This window comes from Entelurus aequoreus, linkage group LG27 (genome assembly GCF_033978785.1).
Source record: "Entelurus aequoreus isolate RoL-2023_Sb linkage group LG27, RoL_Eaeq_v1.1, whole genome shotgun sequence".
NCBI lineage: Eukaryota > Metazoa > Chordata > Actinopteri > Syngnathiformes > Syngnathidae > Entelurus > Entelurus aequoreus.
The window spans coordinates 38,592,397-38,605,166 of record NC_084757.1 but is presented as its reverse complement, the minus strand read 5'-3'; the positions used below and the strand labels follow the sequence as shown (position 1 = coordinate 38,605,166).

Genomic DNA, 12,770 nt, shown 5'->3' with positions numbered 1-12,770 from the left:
GGATGCTAATGCTAACGCTAACCAGCTCCTGAGCCGGGCTGTTACAAATTCATGTTGCAATATGAAGCAAGGAGTCGGGGCCCCGCTTTGATGCCGAGGCGCAACATTTATATGCGGTTAGAGCTCGTTAGTGTAATTTGATATTTTGGAGTGGATGGCTGGAGGCGGGATTACAGCAGCAGCCTGTTTGGGAATGTTAATGTCCGCCTTTGAAACTAATGCATGTATTTATTGATTTCTCTGCCGCTAAGTCTATCCTCCTTAAGTTGTCATGCTGCGCTGCTTAGAAAAGAGCAGGCGGGTGGGGGGGGGGGGGGGGGAGTGGTCAGGCTGGTAGCAGGAATGCCAGCAGTTGGCGAGGGCGCGAGTTAGACTCTCACTGACATGTCCTGTAAGACAGATGAAGTGTATCAGGACAAGGATTAGGGAGGTAACAGCTGCGCCCGACTGAGAAGAATTACAAGTATTATCACCTCCATCATTAAAGAAGGACTTCAATCAATTCATCCCTGGATAACACGCCGCCAGCTGGACCCCCTGCGTGAGAACTTGACTTAATTGGCCAATAAGCGGCAGGGAAGGACGGCCGCTATTTGATCAAATTGCGGCGGAGGGGATTTACACTACCCGTTAAGGAGGGGGTGGGGGGGGGTACGTGTGTTAGCGGCTAAGTGCGAGGCCGGTGAAAAATGGAGGCGGATGAGTGCGGTATCCAGGTCAGGAAATGTGCTCGTTCATCACAAGCCTGGCCTGCTTTCTGCACACTAATACCCGCCTCTTATTGGCCCTCGTTAGGCCACGCCTCGTTAGGGCCGCTGGCGGGGAAACATGGCGTCGGCGGGCGGACGCACAGGACTGACGTTTAATCCCTTCGCTGGCTTCCTGTTTCAACATTGAATAAACCTCGTCAAAAAGCATGTTGTTTCAACGTTGTGTTTGTGTTGTAGTACAGTGTTTTTCAACCTTTTTTGAGCCAAGGCACATTTTTTGCGTTGAAAAAATGTGGAGGCACACCACCAGCAGAAATCATTAAAAAAACGAAACTCAGTTGACAGTAAAAAGTCGTTGTCCCGATTGTTGGGTATGACTTTGAAGCATAACCAAGCATGCATCACTATAGCTCTTGTCTCAAAGTAGGTGTACTGTCACCACCTGTCAAATCACCTCTTTTTGAGTTTTTTGCTGTTTTCCTGTGTGTAGTGTTTTACTTCTTGTCTTGCGCTCCTATTTTGGTGACCTTTCCTGTTTTGTTGGTATTTTCCTGTAGCAGTTTCATGTCTTCCTTTGAGCGATATTCCCCGCATCTGCTTTGGTTTAGTAATCAAGAATATTTCAGTTGTTGCTATCCTTCTTTGTGGGGACATTGTTGATTGTCATGTCATGTTTGGATGTACTTTATGGACGCCATCTTTGCTCAACACGCTGTAAGTCTTTGCTGTCGTCCAGCATTCTGTTTTTGTTTACTTAGTAGCCAGTTCAGGTTTAGTTGTGTTCCCTAAGCTTCAATGCCTTTTCTTAGGGGCACTCACCTTTTGCTTAGTTTTGGTTTTAGCATTAGATACATTTTTTCCTGCAGGCTGCCTCCCACTGTCATCTGCATATGGGGATCACAACAAACCATGTTCCGACATCAACAAAGCAATTAGCTACCTACTGATATTGAAGAGTATAATATTGTTACGCTGCCGAGTTCTAGACAGCACCGACACTCAACAACAACACATCATTTGCAGACTATAATTACTTGTTTGCAAAAAATATTTTTACCCCAAATAGGTGAACTTACATAATCTCCCACAGCGCACCAGACTATCTCACGGCACACTAGTGTGCCGCGGCACAGTGGTTGAAAAACACTGTTGTAGTATATTGGTTGGAAAATGACCACATTTCAATGTCAAATCAACGTCACAACTTGGCATTGATTAAACTTTGTATTTGTGTTGTAGAATATTGGTTGGGAAATGACCACATTTCAATGTTAAATCAACGCGAGAACCCGACATTGATTAAACGTTTTCAAAAATCATGTTTTAACGTTGTATTTAATATATATATATATATATATATATATATATATATATATATATACACTAGCGTTCAAAAGTTTGGGGTGACATTGAAATGTCCTTATTTTTGAAGGAAAAGCACTGTACTTTTCAATGAAGATAACTTTAAACTAGTCTTAACTTTACAGAAATACACTCTATACATTGCTAATGTGGTAAATGACTATTCTAGCTGCAAATGTCTGCTTTTTGGTGCAATATCTACATAGGTGTATAGAGGCCCATTTCCAGCAACTATCACTCCAGTGTTCTAATGGTACAATGTGTTTGCTCATTGGCTCAGAAGGCTAATTGATGATTAGAAAACCCTTGTGCAAACATGTTCACACATCTGAAAACACTTTAGCTCCTTACAGAAGCTACAAAACTGACCTTCCTTTGAGCAGATTGACTTTCTGGAGCATCACATTTGTGGGCTCAATTAAACGCTCTAAATGGCCAGAAAAAGAGAACTTTCATCTGAAACTCCACAGTCTATTCTTGTTCTTAGAAATGAAGGCTATTCCACAAAATTGTTTGGGTGACCCCAAACTTTTGAACGGTAGTATATATATATATATATATATATATATATATATATATATATATATATATATATATATATATATATATATATATATATATATATATATATATATATATATATATATATAATCCCTTCACTGGCTTCCTGTTCCACTCGGGATTGAATAAAAGGTCTCCCTACTAACTCACCAGTGCCTCCATGGAAATGCCCCCCTCTACCTCAAAGAACTGCTCACCCCCAAATCCTCCACACCACACCTGGCTAACCTCCTCCAACCTCAGAGGACAAAGCTCCGAACTACGGGAGACCGGGCTTTCTGCTCCGCCGCTCCCTGTCTGTGGAACGCTCTCCCTGACCACCTGAGGGCACCACAGACTGTGAATGCTTTTAAAAAAGGCTTAAAAACCCTTCTTTTTAAAAAAAACAACAACATTTGTTTAGATGTACAGTATGTTTGCTAGTTCTAGCTATTAGGCTTTTCTAGTTGTTTTTTTTTTTACTATTTATTTTACTTGTTTATTTGTGGTTTTAGCGTTGTTGTTTTGTGTTTTGTTTGCTCAATGTAAAGTGCTTTTACAAATAAAATCTATTATTATTATTATTGAGGTGAAAATAGCAAATGCCCTAATTGCTACAAAAACGGTGATTATTCCCGCTTTAGATGCACGTTTCCGCCGATTATTCAAATGTTTCGTCAGCGTCCAGACGTAGCGACTAAGCGCGCTCCAGTGAGCAGGCGCTAACAGGAATGTAAATGAGCAGAAAATGGCACAGTTTGCCTTTGCTGAGAGGCATGGTGGGGATCTAGTCATCGCTGGGTCGCTGGCGGTCCTCCTCGGGAAGGTGGGAAGGTTCACCTTTTCCAGGACGGCGGGCTAACCGGACGCTAATTAGCGGCGGTGCCCTGCAGGAGTGCGATTATGGCAAATAAGTCGGGGATGGAGTTGCGATGTCCAGGATGCACGAGAATGTGAGAGATGTGACGTTAGCGGACGAGCTGTGTGTTTGGAACCACTCTTTTGGGTGAACCTTGAGAACCGATTCCCTGTTGTGAGCCGCTTTTTATGCACATGCAAATGTAGCATTAGCATTTGGCCACTCTGCACATGTGGGACTGGCAACTACTACATGAATCAGAGTTGTTTAAAAAAATAAAAATAATAATATTAGATGAATATATGAAAAACAATTATTAAATATTTTTAAATGTAAATATTAAAAATGATTATTTAAAATTATTATTACAATTAAGATTATTAATTTATTATAAACAGTATTAATGAAGAAATAAATATATAAATAAATGATATATTTTAAATCATATTTTTACATATAAAAACATAAGAATATATATACAGTCGTGGTCAAAAGTGTACATACACTTGTAAAGAACATCATGTCATGGCTGTCTTGACTTTACAATCATTTCTACAACTCTTATTTTGTTGTGATGTAGTGATTGGAGCACATACTTGTTGCTCACTAAAAACATCATGAAGTTTTGCTTCTTTTATGAATTTATTATGGCTCTACTGAAAATGTGAGGGTGAAAAGTATACATACAGCAATGTTAATATTTGCTTACATGTCCCTTGGCAAGTTGACCTGCAATAAGGCGCTTTTGGTAGCCATCCACAAGCTTCTGCTTGACCACTTGACCACTAAATTGCTGCAGTTCAGCTAAATGTGTTGCTTTTCTGACATGGACTTCCTCCTTTTTCATTGTCCCATTTAAAGCAGCAGTTCCATTGGCAGCAAAACAGGCCCATAGCATAAAACTACCACCATATATATATATATATTATATATATATATATATATATATATATATATATATATATATATATATATATATATATATATATATATGTATGTATGTATATATCAGTGACGTGCAGTCAGCGGAGGCAGGTGAGGCATCATGGAAAGAAAAAAAATGTAAAAAGAAAAAAAAATTCATAAATTGTTATATGTATCCAGTGATTATACTATAAAGTTATTTTCCATTTAACTTCACCAGTTTTAGATTATTTTTATTCAAAATCGCTGAATTTTCACATTTGCCATTGAAATAGTGAGAAGAGACGGTGCGGTGATCAGCAGCCAGTTGAGGCGTCACTGAGTTGTGCCTCAACATGGATTGTGCACAATGACTCGACTAACTGCTGGCCTGCTGTGCAGTGAGACTGTATTGCTATATTAATTATATTATACATTTCCATAGTTGAGTTATCTGAGGTATATAATGTACAGTGTATTTTGTCAACAACTGTATGTGTGTAACCTATTTCTTGTGCTGAGCGATCATAAATCTGCTGCGAAGACACACTGTGAGAGGCTCGTCCATAATCCTGGTGCCAAGCATCTCCGCCGCAGAATGCAGCCGCCCGACGGAGCGCCACACCAACCAAGCCCACACCCAAACCCTCCACGTGCAAGACCGAATCCACCCAAAAAAAGTCACTTAACAAGAAGCCAAAAAGTGCAAAAACAACAATGCTCGCGCTGGAGAAGCCGCGAACGACCGCAGGGACACAACATTAGGTACACCTGCAGACTGCAGCACGGATTTCTTATTTCATTCATTCACAACTCTTCCACACGAACACCACTGTTCCCGCACTTATAAGTAAAGGTAAGACCATAATAACGTTTTTTTTTAATTAAATGTGCTTTTTTGTGTGCTATTTGTAAGTGTAAAGTTAAAGTTAAGTTAAAGTAGCAATGATTGTCACACACACACACTAGGTGTGGTGAAATGTGTCCTCTGCATTTGACCCATCCCCTTGTTCACCCCTGGGAGGTAAGGGGAGCAGTGGGCAGCAGCGGTGGCCGCGCCCGGGAATCATTTTCGGTGATTTAACCCCCAATTCCAACCCTTGATGCTGAGTGCCAAGCAGGGAAGAATGCTGGTATGAGCTTTTAAACATAACCCGTTAAAAACACATTGAATGAGGAGAAGGTGTGTGTATTGTATGTATATATATATATATATATATATATATATATAATATATATATATATATATATATATATATATATATATATATATATATATATATGTATGTATGTATGTATGTGTGTATATATATATATATATATATATGTATGTATGTATGCATGTATGTATGTGTGTATATATATATATATATATATATATATATATATATATATATATATATATATATATATATATATATATAATGTCTTAATTAGAGTATCCAAAAAAAATAGTGCTCGATACCGTGGTAGAGCGTAATATGTATGTGTGGGGAAAAAAATCTCCTGAGGATTGAGGAAAACCCCTCATGAAACAGGCCTGTCGAGATGAAATAGTCTTGTGATTTTTTCCCACACACCACACATATATATATATATATACTATATATATATATATATATAATATATATATATATATATATATATATATATATATATATATATATATATATATATATATATATATGCGTGTATATGTATACATAAATGTGTGTATATGTATGTGTATATATGTATGTATATGTATATATATCTATGTTTATGTATATATGTATGTATATGTATGTGTGATGCCTTCACAATGTGGAATATATATGTTTTTTTGTCAATCACTTTTTATTGACAGAGGTTATAGCCGTTTTCCATCCATGTTAGTGTAAAGACAGAAATGAAGAGCGGAACTAATGTGTAGGGAAGTAGTTGCCCGTAGGTCCCTTTTTAGGTGTGGCTCTTTCCTCCCCCCTCCCCTCAGAGGAAACTTGGGAAGCTTCAAGGATTGTTCGTGTCTTCACTCTTCTTAAACATTGCCTGTGTTTTCCAGGTTAGTAATGTTGTGAAATATCTCAAATGTAAACGTTTGATATTAAACACCCTACAATTGAAATGTAATATGGATCAGCGACAGAGATTGGTGTATTAGTGCCTTTAGACGTGAATACCATCGTGTGTTAGCATGTAGCTAGCTCTTCTGTGCGTGTGGGTCAGTTGAGAGCAGTTAACCCTTTTTATGCCAACCCAAGAGCGTGTATATAATATATAAGTATGGTATATATAGTTGTGTGTTGTCGACAAATACTCTTCTATCTCTACCTCACACATATTAGTATCTGTGTAAATATGTTATTGTTGTTTCTTATATCTGTAAATAGATAATGAACTGAGTGATGTGGATACATTTTGTTTGACTCCAAGTATACTTCCCAAGGACATTTCATGTCTAAATGATACTTCCCTATTTGTCAAAGAGTATATTACTCAAGATGTTTCTGTTACAACAATATATAGAAATGTGAATATACAGAAGTATATACCATTATAATAGCTATTATGCTATGGAGAAGATATGTTTTGAGAAATGTAATATTGCATTTAGAGAATAATAACTATATTGTTATTGTGGATTATAGGAAATATATATTATGTGTAATAAAGAGAGGAAACTTGGGAAGCTTCAAGGATTGTTTGTGTCTTCACTCTCTTAAACATTGCCTGTGTTTTCCAGGGGTTAGACGCAGTGGTTCTTTACCTTGTTGGAGGTACCGAACCCCACCAGTTTCATATGCACATTCACAGAAATCTTCTTTAGTGAAAAATACAATGTTTTGGTTTTTTTCTAATTCAAGACAAAGTTATATGTTTTTGGTAACACTTTAGTAAGGGGAACATATTCTAAGTAACAAAGACTTCATTTAGAGTTATTTGGTTAGGGTTAAGTCCAGGGTTAGAGGGTTAGGGCCAGGGTTAGAGGGTTAGGGTTATAATAAGGCCATGCCGTTTAAAGCATTAATAAGTACTTAATAATGACTAGTTAAGAGCCAATATGTTACTAATTTGCATGTTAATAAGCAACTAATTAATGGTGAATATGTTCCCCATACTAAAGTGTTACCATGTTTTTTTATCGTATCCATAATACGCCGATAGGGAGAAGTTTTATTCACCACGATGAGTCAGGTGTGTCTTGACCTCCGCCGAACCCCTGAGCCCGACTCACCGAACCCCTAGGGTTCAAACCAACCCAGGTTAAGAACCACTGGTTAGACTATGAACACAACCTTTTGTCTACTGAACTCACACGCCTGTGAGACCTGTAACATATATATATATATATATATATATATATATATATATATATATATATATATATATATATATATATATATATATATATATATATATATATATATATATATATATATATATATATATATATATATATATGTGTATATATATATATGTATGTGTAAGTGTGTGTGTGTGTGTAGGCATTCCTCAAGATAACCTCCTGGCTGGAATATTTGTCATTGCTGCTCACATTAATTCAACTTTCGCCGCAGCTAAAAACAAGCGTCCCCCCCCCAGGGGGGCGGGGGGGGAGCTGCAGATGAACTAGCTCAGCAGAATTATTAAACTCCTGATGATGTCATTAACAGAAAGGCAATTAAATGAGTTTTTAACCTTCCCACCTCGCCTGGTTATTAATGAAGCGCGCACGCGGACGCTAATTATCTCCGCGCCGTCGGAACCGGTTCTGCAGCGAGAGAGCTTAGCGCTGAACTGCCCGGGCTTTTATTTCCCCGCAGAACCCGCTGGGAGATGATGCCGTTTTAATTTGATCACATGATGTCGTAGCAGGAGGGTTAATGACATGCTTTTGTTTGTTTCCACAGCCACAGACCGCCCACGTCCACGTCAAGAGGGAAGGTGACTTCACTCCTTGAGTGCAGACAATTAAGTACACTCAATCTGTACTTGTGTGTACTGTCCATTGTTTAGTGGCTGTGCTACTGAGTTTGGGGTTTGCTTTCCGTGCACTCCCGAGCTGTACCACTTTTTGGTGCTGAATAAATGACCTTGTTACCTGCACGCCGTCTCTGCATCCTGGGGTCACATTGCAAGCAAGGCAGTCAGCAAGCAACAGTTTAATAATAATAATAATAGTCGTAATCATAACAAGAACTCATTAGATTTATATTTCCATTGTTGTAGTGATTTGAATCTGAGACTTGTTTTGTGCTCAAGCACATTTATAGGAATCCTAAAAAAAATGTCCACATATTTAAATGTGCACATCTGGTCAACTGGAACTAGATCCAAGTAGGATTGAATACCAGCTTTTTGGGTATTTATAATCCTGTGTTTCCGTTGACTTCCTGTCGTGCGCTCTTATTTTGCCTTTACATCCTGTTTTGTTTGTGTTGGTCCTACAGCAGCTTCACCCCTGCTGCTTCCTCACCTGCGGGTGATTAGTGATGACGTGTCTCACCTGCTGCTAATGAGCACCTGAGGACTATTTCAGTTGTCATGCTCTTTGGACTCTTCTTACTCGGTAAGTTGTCTTGAGACTGATCACTAAGTTTGTTCCTGCTTAGTTCTTGAGTACTTTATGTTTGTACTGCTCTATTATTTGGTCTTCATCAACGAAACACCATCTTTTGTTGTTTATCTTAGTGTGCTACTTACTAGCTTAGTGGCTTTGTTTGTTGTTCCACCTCTTTGTCTTTGTCCCCGAGGAACACTCCTGTTGGTGGCATCACTCCTGTTACCTTTCACTCCTGTTAATGGCATTGTTCTGTTACCTTTCACTCATGTTACCTTTCACTCCTGTTGGTGGCATCATTCTGTTATCTTTCACTCCTGTTGGTAGCATCATCCTGTTACCTTTCACTCCTGTTGGTAGCATTATTCTGTTATCTTACACTCCTGTTGGTGGCATCACCTTTCACTCCTGTTACCTTTCACTCCTGTTAATGGCATTGTTCTGTTACCTTTCACTCATGTTACCTTTCACTCCTGTTGGTGGCATCATTATGTTATCTTTCACTCCTGTTGGTAGCATCATCCTATTACCGTTCACTCCTGTTGGTAGCATTATTCTGTTATCTTTCACTCCTGTTGGTGGCATCATTCTGTCCCCTTTCACTCCTGCTACCAGAGGTGTGGACTCGAGTCACATGACTTGGACTCGAGTCAGACTCGAGTCATGAATTTGATGACTTTAGACTCGACTTGACAAAATGTAAAGAGACTTGCAACTCGACTTAGACTTTAACATCAATGACTTGTGACTTCACTTGGACTTGAGCCTTTTGACTTGACATGACTTGCTACTTACCCCAAAACCTAAAGTTTAAAAAGTTATTTGGGAGCGCTCCGTAGCTTTCATTTTGTACGTGTCTGTCTATCAGCATGTGTGCTGCGTGTCAGCGTGTGTGCTCTCAGTACAACAGCCAATCAAATTAGATCTACATTGTTTTCATCACACAACATTCAGCCAATCAAATTGCAGGACAACCAATGAACAAGAGTTGTCAAACAACGCGCCAGTGAGAAAGATTTATACCAAAGTTGGTTTCGTTCGGGTATAAAAACTACGACTTGGTCAACAAAAAACGAATTTCCGTATGCAAATCACGCAGTTCGAATATTACAGACGGAGACGCAACAACTTCCAATTTCGTTCGACATTTGAAGTTGCACAAAGAAGGGTAAGTTTTGAATGTAAGATAACGTTTATTGGCTAAGTAACATGACTTTTATTTGCTGTGTAGTTAAATCAGTGAGGCTGTAAACTCACTGCTAAAGTCATAACCATAGACATCTTATAAGTAGACGCAGCATCGAGCGCTACTGCTTACTGGCGCAGACGAGACGCGGGGCCGCCATCTTGGAGTGGTGATCCGCTCCACTCAGTGCAATTCATTTGGCAGGAGCAATGAACTGTCAGCGCATTTAATTCATTTTACCTCACTGAATACCACTCATTTTCACACGCTTTTTTGTCATACGTGTAGCTATGATAACGGACACATGTTTTATTATTCATAGTTTGCTTAACAGTAATATAATATTTTTATATGCTATAAGTGACCAGACGTCCGAGATCAAAACCGGGAATATAAGCCCAGAGAAGGGGGAAAAAAATCGGTCAGCTATTTTTAAGTTGAAGAAACAATATAATTACGTTATATATATATGCGTATATCCTACATAAACAATGTATGAATACATTAGATATCTATATATCTTATAGACCGTATCTCTGTTGCTGCAGCAGCAGAGAGTTTATTCTGTCTTGACACTTTGTATTGATATTTTGTATTACATTCTTCCCTTAAATGATAATGTTTACAGTGATTGTTAAATATGTATTTTTTATGTATGTCGCTTTGGATAAAAGCGTCTGCCAAATACTTAAACATATATAAACACCTGAAAGTCTTTATATCAGCTAAAACCACCAATCTGTTTCACTGGATTCAGAATAAAACCAAATGCTGTCTTACCCAACAATGTTAGTATTTGAATATTGTTACTTGAAGACTTATTCCTGGTTACAATTATACTGTTAAGAAAGTATTGTCTTATATTTTGCCTAAAATGAGAATGCATCATAATCAGTGGCGGCTGGTGAATTTTGTTTTAGGTGGGGCTGAAAGTTTGTAAACCAAACCCCTGTAGGGGCGTCATCCTCCCCCAGAAGATTTATTTGTAATTTTCATATACAAATATTGAAGATCTTTGCTCCTTCTCAACTCTGTGGTAATGTTATTTTCATAAAATACAACCAATAGTACATTAATGTTAAATCTTACTTGTGAAAAGTAATCCCCGATTCCTATTTTCAACAGTCCGCTCATTTGAGCAGGAAAACGCTGAACACCAGCCCGGCATCTTTGTTTTCTACCTGTCAACTGTCAGTTTAGGCTGCTCGCCGGCTTCTCATCACCACTTCAAGATGCAATTTGCTCGCATCACAGCAACCAATACTGCGTCTACTTATAAGATGTCTATGGTTATAACATCATTTCAAACACAACTATATGTTGCGTCCACTGCAGTTTGCTACCTTATTCATACTTTCTGTCAAGTGATTTTTTTAAGCAGGGTTGCATGAGGTACCTACACATAACGTTACGTTAGTCAATGTATCACACACAGTAACATAACGTTAGACGGCGGTCAGCAGCACCGCGTATTTTAGCCACCTACAAAAAGACAAACATAGTCAAATAAAGGTCAGTTAAAATGTATAGTATATTAAGAATATGTGTACATATTGCATAGGGCCCTGACATCTAAAAAGTACAACTCTGGTCATTGTTATGTTCATGTATTTGTTATGTTTTTCATGTGTACGCACACATAAACACACATACAGTATGAGATGAGATCAATGAGATAAGGTAAGAACAGAATAGAAACTGCTGTGGAACTAGTTACAATGCAATATGCCATGGAAATACAATGTTAACACTTTTGTACAAATAAGTACAGTTGCACTTGTTTTTGCAAATGTGTTTATTCTGTGAAGGAATGAGTTAAATGTTTAAAATTGTTTAAACTATTAAAATGACTGGTTAATAGTGCTATTATGAATTGCAATGTCAGTACTATTTTTTTTCCTGCTATTTCAAATGCACTTGTTTTAATAAATAAATACAGCGGTTTAAAAGCATACACAATCTGTGTAAAAATATTAGTCTGTGGTTAAAAGGACTTGAAAGGACTCGAAACTCAAAATGCAGGACTTGTGACTTGACTTGAGACTTTCCAGTCTTGACTTTGGACTTGACTCGGGACTTGCCTGTCTTGACTCGGGACTTGACTTGAGACTTGAGGGCAAAGACTTGAGACTTACTTGTGACTTGCAAAGCAATGACTTGGTCCCACCTCTGCCTGCTACCTTTCACTCCTGTTGGTGGCATCATTCTGTTATCTTTCACTCCTGTTGGTAGCATCATCCTGTTACCTTTCACTCCTGTTGGTAGCATTATTCTGTTATCTTTCACTCCTGTTGGTGGCATCATTCTGTCACCTTTCACTCCTGCTACCTTTCACTCCTGTTGGTGGCATCATCCTGTTACCTTTCACTCCTGTTACCTGTCATTCCTGTTGGTGGCATTGTTCTGTTACCTTTCACTCCTGTTGGTGGCATCATTCTGTCACCTTTCACTCCTGTTGGTGGCATTGTTCTGTTACCTTTCCACTCCTGTTGGTGGCATTGTTGTGTTGCTTTTCACTCCTGTTACCTTTCACTCCTGTTGGTGGCATCATTCTGTTATCTTTCACTCCTGTTGGTGGCATCATTCTGTTATCTTTCACTCCTGTTGGTGGCATCACTCTGTTACCTTTCACTCCTGTTACCTTTCACTCCTGTTAATGGCATTGTTCTG

The 12,770-nt window shown here is 38.5% G+C and overlaps 1 long non-coding RNA gene across 3 annotated transcripts in view; it reads left to right on the top strand.

Annotated features, from left to right (window-relative positions):
- The first annotated feature begins 6,340 nt into the window (after positions 1–6,340).
- LOC133644786 (uncharacterized) overlaps positions 6,341–12,770 on the top strand; it is a 36,274-nt gene continuing 29,844 nt past the window's right edge. For 2 of the 3 annotated variants that reach the window (XR_009824828.1, XR_009824827.1), the window contains exons 1-3: positions 6,341–6,415; positions 8,265–8,298; positions 8,805–8,923. This is a non-coding gene — a long non-coding RNA (uncharacterized LOC133644786). Of the gene's footprint in view, positions 6,416–8,264; positions 8,299–8,804; positions 9,341–12,770 lie in introns of those variants that run through there. The other variant, XR_009824826.1, reaches the window with a different exon arrangement.